This window comes from Camelus ferus, chromosome 6, assembly GCF_009834535.1.
Source record: "Camelus ferus isolate YT-003-E chromosome 6, BCGSAC_Cfer_1.0, whole genome shotgun sequence".
In the NCBI taxonomy this organism is placed as follows: Eukaryota; Metazoa; Chordata; class Mammalia; order Artiodactyla; family Camelidae; genus Camelus; species Camelus ferus.
Window position 1 is genome coordinate 82,890,215 of NC_045701.1, and position 7,625 is coordinate 82,897,839.

The 7,625-nt window shown below is 36.4% G+C and overlaps 1 protein-coding gene across 1 annotated transcript in view; it reads right to left on the reverse strand.

Moving 5' to 3' along the window:
* The window catches only part of CATSPERB (cation channel sperm associated auxiliary subunit beta), a 97,804-nt gene extending 91,581 nt beyond the window's left edge, over positions 1 to 6,223 (reverse strand). The window contains exon 1 of the mRNA XM_032482527.1: positions 6,151 to 6,223. The gene's annotated coding sequence lies outside the window, so the exon portion shown is untranslated. The remainder of the gene's footprint in view (positions 1 to 6,150) is intronic.
* Between the last annotated feature and the right edge of the window lie 1,402 nt (positions 6,224 to 7,625).

The following is a 7,625-nucleotide window of genomic DNA, read 5'->3' on the forward strand; positions in this document are numbered from 1 at the left end:
GAGACTTGATAATTAGAATTGTCTTATCTTCAAATTCAGATTTTTTTCTTGTACCTGCTCAGATCTGCTTTTGACTCCCTCTAGTGAGTTTTTCATTTTGGTTATTGTACTTTTCAGCTCCTGCATTTCTTCTTGGTTTCTCTTTAAGTTTTCTATCCCTCTATTGATATTTCCATTTTGTTCATACATTGTTTTATTGACCTTCTCCACATCTTCCTTTATTTGTTTGTTTGTTTGTCTATCTTTAACAGGTTGATTTAAAATCTTTGCCTAATAGAGAAATCAGACCTCTTTTGGGGACAATTTCTGTTGATTTATTTTTTTCCTTTGAATGGGCCATACTTTCCTGTTTCTTTGTATGCTTTGTAGTTTTTTGTTGAAAACTGGACATTTGAATCTAATAATGTGGTAACTCTGAAAATCAGAGTTTTCCAATTCCGCAGGCTTTGCCTTTTTTGTTATTGTTTTTGTTTATTGTTTTTTTAATTGTTGCAGGCTGTCTCTGTACCAAGGATCAACCTCAGGTATAAAATTATGGTCTTCTTAGGTCTTTACTGAGCCTTTCTTTCCCTGGGCTTGCATAGTCATTTTCTAATTTATCCCCATATATCCCCATATATGTTGTTTTTGAATGTCTTAGTCTTTAGGCTCGCTCCCAAAGGGGACAAAATGAAAAATGAAAGAGTGGGTAAAGGGCACTGGCCCTTTAAGTCCCTTGAAAATTACTTCCGCTGAGGGAGAGGGGCTTACAACAATGAGGGGAGGTACAACAACAATGGCTGCTGCCTCTTTGTCTGCACATCTGTGATCAGAAGCAGTAGTCAGCAATCAAGAGCCCAGATCCTCCATATTTGGAAAACAGGGTCCTTTTTTCCTCACCCTGGCTTCTTCAAGCTATGTGCAACTGCCCCAGGAACATATGCACAGTTGCTTGTCATGGAGCTGAGGCTGGGGGTTGGGTAGCTTCCATTGTAGTAACAGTTGACAATAACTGAAATTAATTGCAATTTACTATCCAAGACTTCCCTTGGAAGCTGCAAGCCTTTAATAGACTCCAGAGTTCCAAAACAGGTACATTAGGCAGATTCTGCCAGTGCAATTGTTGTCCAGGTAGAGAAACAGATTTCTGGCACTTCCTACTCTGCCATCTTCCAGGAATCCTCCATCTCTTCTCCTTATCTTGAGTCTGAGGAAAGAGGCTTTGACAGGACCCTCAGCAAGGTAGCATGTATTCCTCTAACTTAGGGTATAAATTCAGACTCCTTCTTGGAAAAAGGCAGATGATTTGATGGAGAGGATACAAGATGGTTTGATGGGAAGGAAGCGGTTCTGTTGGGAGTCCTGCACAACCCAAATTTTCTGCAGAATGCTTCCTGTGGGCCAGTTGTGAGAAATAACTAGCATCAGGTCATCAGGTCATCCAGGGTCCTGTCCTCAAAGGTCTCTCTGAGTGGGAACTGGATCTCAGCAGAAAGAATTTGAATGTACAGACAGATTTTTAGGAGCTTATGAAGGAATAAATAATCAGTTGGAACAGAGAAGCTTTTGCCCTGTTAGAACTGTAATGTAATGGAAGGGAGGGGGTTCTCAAGGACCCAGGCAAGAGCCCAGAGACTGAGGGTCAAATTTACACAACTGCTGGATCCAGAGAGGGCTGATGTCAGATGGTTACCTTAGAATCAGTTAGGTAAGAACTGCTATATCCTTGCCTTCTCTCTCCCTGCTTACAGCCCTGTGGCAGGAAGAGTCAAAACTCAAAGTTAGCAAGGTGATAAAAAGGAATCTAAACTTCAGCTGGAGAAAAGGAAAAGCTGACCTTAACCCTTCTTCCCAAAATACAGGCTTTCCACCTCCGTGGACCCAATCAAGAAGAAGGGAAGAAGCTTCTATTACAAAGTATGAGTTCAGTTTTGACTATTACACAAGCTTGGATATTTTAATTACAACAATTACAATGCAAAACTGTATTTTATAATTTGAAATCACTGGAGAACTGTTTGAATAACCAAACTACAACCAAAAAAGACATGGGCCTGCCCAAATATTCATCCAGGGACAGAGGAAGCACTAACCCCAAGGAGTGCAAGATAAAAATGTTTTCTTTACGATTGTATGTTATTCATCTTGTTTGCACAGCATAACAGTTTTTGAATGCTGTTCCAAAAGTCCTATAAGTAAACTTATCTATGCAAGTATCACAAACATGGCTTAAAATACATTTTGAGGTTATAATGATAAGTAGTTTTCAAATCACTTTCAATATATACCTTCACTTTGTCCATATCTGACTATGCTACCAGATCTATTTTTTTAAAGCTATAATTTGATTCTAAAGGCCAAATCACTTCTCTGCTTAAAAATCAGTACTGACACACCATTTCCCAATTAATAAACACCTTAAATGGAGAGAAGCTAAGCAGAAGGAAACTAACTGCTTTGAATAACATATCCTGAGACAGACTCTGGGTTTACATGTCACCATGTGCCAGATGTATTGCTCTCCCATTTTTAGAGAAGACTAAACCAAGACTCAGGAAGATTAAGTTCTTGCTCAAGGTCAACCGACTCAATAGTAAGTCAGGTTCAAACCTCACTATTTCCATCTCTAAGAGTCATCCTCTATTCATCCTGCTAGATAGTCTTTAAATTTTTATTTTTTAACTTAAGTGGGGTTTTTTTTGGAGGGGGTTAGATAATTAGGTTTATTTATCTATTTTAATGGAGGTACTGGGGATTGAACCCAGGACCTTGTGCATGCTAAGCAGGGACTCTACCACTGAGCTACACCCTCCCCCACTGCTAGTTTTTAAAAGGCCAAGCCCCTCTACCTGACACCCCTGCACACAACCTACACTCCAGCACCCCTGGAGCAATCATGAGGTTCTCCCTACTTTTATTCTCTGCCTCAACTTTTAACACATTTTAAGATGCCATTCAAGTAGAAGCTTTTTCTATTATTTGTCTCAGCAAACCTAGTCAATTTGTCCTTTGTACTTTGGTAGCATTTTGTGAATTATGTCCTCAAGTCAACAGGCTCTTTTGAGCTTGGGTTGTGAATGAGGAGGCAGAAAAAAACACAAGAGATACTGTGGTCAGAGACAGAGAAGCAATTCCAAACCCTCATACCCTTGCCTAGAAATTCTCAGATTATAGAGTTTTCTAGATTGTGTTTTAAAATGTAAGACAAAAAGAATTACTTTTTTTGTGAGCATCTAAAGGAAAGATATGCCAGAGAAGTTACATTTCCAACAGTATGTCACTTTAACATGACTCAAAACATAAAGGGAAACTATACAAGTGTAATCACTGAGGACTGTCTGGTTTGATTAGGGTAAGAAAACCGCCCTGGGACAAATTTATAGAAACACACCATCTATGGATTCATTCATTGTTCTATCCACAGTTACACAGTTGCAGCAATTGACAAAGACTCTCTCCTTGACTCAGTTTAGCCAGGCTCTCTAAGCCCTCTTCTCCACTAGGCCCCTTCCTTGCTAGACCTGCTTAGCTATTTTCACAAGAATCTTGCTAAGCCACCTAGAGAGAACCCTCTGTCCTTGATGTCTGATCACTCTCAATACCTATTCATGTTCCTCGTCTCCCACTATCTACCCAAATGGTCATGCAGGCCTGTCCTCTGCAAAAATCCTGTTTCATTAGTTTAGCAAGAATCCCCCCTCCTCTTGATGTCTCCTCTTAGTAACTTTCCATCCACCAATATTCCCTCCCCGACGTTGAGTCTATTCCTTGGCTATAAATCCTCACTTGCCCATGCTGTATTTGGAAATGAGCCCAGTTCTATACTGAGATCTTTCTTCCTCAGTTGCAGGAGTCCCTGAATAAATTGTGGTTTTACAGCTTTAAATACTGTCCAGCTCTGGCTTTCTTTGGCACAATGAAGTTGAAACCAGATGCAGCAAAAATACTGAAGGACATCATAGATGAGGCAGCTTTCATAGCAAACATGGGTTTTGATGGTTTATAATAGCAAAGTACTTTTTAAAAAATTGTCTAATTTAAAGATAATTTAAGGATTTTTTACATTACTTTTAAAAAATGTTCTAAAGTTTCTGATTTTTCTGGCCATTCTGACAAATGGCTGTCAGGAATATGCTGACAGATATTTTCAAAACAGTAAATCAGGACTCAATCTATCCTTTCAAATTAAAGGTTCATTTGAACAATGAATATGAAATTAAATATCTTAAGAAATGTGTGCTGTTGAGAGAGCATTCTGAATGCAGCTGGAAATGTTTATATCATTCTGTGATTTTTGTTGCTGGAAATCTCATAAATATATCATCTATAAAAATCATCATATCTGCACACTTTAAAAACTTGAAGGTAGAATTTTTTACTCAATTTAAACCTTTCAAATGAAGAATTTCAATGAAGTTTGAAAAACCATTTGTTTAAAATGGGGAAAAATTGATTGACATACAGAAAGATGGAAGCTTACTAAAATTTTTTCAATAAAAACCTTTACAAAATTGCTAAATGGGATTGAAAAAATGAGTACCATGATTTAGTTGGTTAAGCCAATGCAAACTTATTCAATTTAGATACACGAAAAATTGTGAAGTTTTTTTTAATAGATAATTAAAGTCAAATACCAAAATAAATTAAATTAGAGCCAGATATTCAACTCTCCATAAAGTTTGATTCCAAGATTTTTAAAAATAGATTCAAATTATTGTTCTCACTAAAATTCTTAAAATTTCAAAGAATTTTATGTTGATAAATACACTATAATAATTTTAAAAGATTAGTCCATCTTTTTCATCCACTTTTAATTTCTTTTTCATGTAGGTTTATAAGGTACACAGTATATTAGTACAGTAGTACAAGTATATAATTTAAAAATAAATATGCAAATATTGGGGAATTAAGCTTAATATATATATATATTTTTACTGATGCAGTACATGACCAAAAGACTAATTTCATAACTGAATATCTGATGTAAACTGTGATGGTCTTCTGTCTGTTCTCTCTGCTTCCCATCTCTCCCTCCATCTATTTACTTTACTTAATGCTGCCATGTTAATCTTTCTACACTATAGCTATGATATAGCACTTCCTTGCCCAGTCATTTTAAATGACTTCCCAATGAGTACAGACTAAAGCCCAAATTCCTTAGCCTGGCATTCAAGTACCTCTAATATAAGACAATTTGCTATCTTTCCAAAATATTTTACTTCTTCTATCCCTTTATTCTAGTCAAACTGAACTACTGCCCCCCACCACGTTCTGTGGTTTCCTACCTCCACAACATTATTCATCACTTACCCAGGTGCTGTCTTTGTAGGATACTCTTCCCCATGCATGCATAGATAAATGTTAACCATTTGGGGGACTTACCTTTTGTGCAAAGCCTTCTCTGATACAACACACCCCTGCTCCAGTTGGAAGTAAACTCTCCCTTTCCTGAAATCTCATAAATTTGCCTGTGACTCTCCAATCTTAGATTATATTCATACTTGTGTAATATGTTCTCTAATAGAATACAAGAACTCAACTGGCTCATCCCAGAACTCACCCATTTCTGCAACACACTCATGTGTAGAGAGAGCCTGAGTCTTTCTCTCCATCCACTGAGCCAACAATTTTTTTGAGCATCTACTGTGTTCTAGTAGATTCAGTTCAGGATACATAGAATCTATACAATCTCCACAAATGAAGGTGGATTTGTCTTGCTCCTTTTACAAAGTTTTCCATTGTGAAAGTCCTATTGACTAATTTAATCCATGTGTTAATTTCAGAAAGTTCTCATCTACTAGTCTCATAATTCAGTTTATAGTTCATACTACATGCAACCATTCATAGAGGAAAAATCAAAAAGATCTATCCAAATAATTAAAGTTTCACAAATATAAAATGCTCCTTAAAATTTAAATATTCTATAACTTATAAGAAATGAAACTCTATAACAAAAGCATTTTCCCAATGCACACAACTTAATAACAGTAGTTTCACAATGATATTATTGTGATTATAGTACAATAGATAATACCTGGGAAAAATTAGAAGATAAGGTAAAGAAGAAGTACTAAAAGAAAAATATTTTAACACTTAGTGAGGAAGCGGTATAAAGGGGAAATCCTGAGAAGCTTTTCTTTATTTTATAGAGTAAGACAGTCTGAAACTTACCTTTATTATATGTTATTCCTGATGAAAAATTAAACAAGTTCAAAAGTAAAATTATAACATATAAAAGTGGCAAGTCCATCTGTTGGAGGAAATAAGAATTATTTCTATACAATTACTCTGAATATACTTTTGAGTACCTTTTGCTATAAACAACTGCATAGTAAATAAATCATTTCCTCCTTTAAACTAAAAATATTTCTCATTATGAGGCAAAAGCAGACAATGTAACAGTCGACTAAGCTCTACACTTACTCCTTAATTGGCATTAAAACTTCAATGAGGTATCACCTCATACAGGTCAGAATGTCCATCATTAAAAAGTCCATGAATGATAAATGCTAGAGAGGGTGTGGAGAAAAGGGAATGCTCCTACACTGTTGGTGGGAATGTATTTTGGTGCACTCACTATGGAAAACAGTATGATGATTCCTTAAAAAACTAAAAATAGTTACCATATAATCCAGCAATCCCACTCCTGGGCATATATCCAGAGAAAACTCCAATTCAAAAAGATACATGCATCTTAATGTTCATAGCAGCACTATTTACAATAGCCAAGACATGGAAGCAAACTAAATGTCCATCAACAGATAATTGGATAAAGAAATTCTGGTGTATATGTATACAATGGGATAGTACTCAGCCATAAAAAACAATGAAATAATGTCATTTGCAGCAACATAGATGGACCTAGAGATTATCTCATGGTTAGAGCAAAAGCACAGACTTTGGCCTAAGACCAGCTCTGCCCATTGAGATGTTCGGTCTTTGGAAAGTTACTTAACTTCTTGGAGTTCACTTTCTATTCAGTAAAACTGGGATAACACTTCATAGGGTTGTTGAGAGAATTAAAAGAATAGTACACTTAAAACATCTAACAGCTACTTTACACAGAATAAGTACTTGATAAATACTAGCTCTGAACCCATGTCTTTATATACTAACCATGTCTTCATACTCATCACACTCTCTTACTCACTCTTAGCAGTCAAATTACCTCCAGTTATGATTCCCATTTAATGCTTATGAGTTTCATATAATGGTCAGATATAGGTCACATATCTGGACATATGCTATTCTCTGGCACCAAATAAATATTGTGAATTGTCCCAAAGGAGGAACCTACCTCCCCCACCATATGGTTCATTTGTAGTTACTCTCTCCATAGAATAGTGATTACACTGTAAATTCATATTACACTGAGCCCTTATTTCTTACTGTAATTCCCTTTTAATGGGATGCCCAAGCAGTTGCGCTTCTCCTTTTTATATTTCCCCAAGCTTTCTTCCATAGAGGTTGAGAAAGAAGACCTCAAATTAGGAACTGATTTTTCAGTTTACTGGTTTAGCTGTCCACTTAACTTTGTCAACAGCCAATCAGCTGCTACCAAGTACAGAAGCATGCTTAGAAAATCTAAAGGACAGGCAGTTGGAATTTCCAATTAACTGCCTTTTTCTGGTCACCAAAAGTCATCT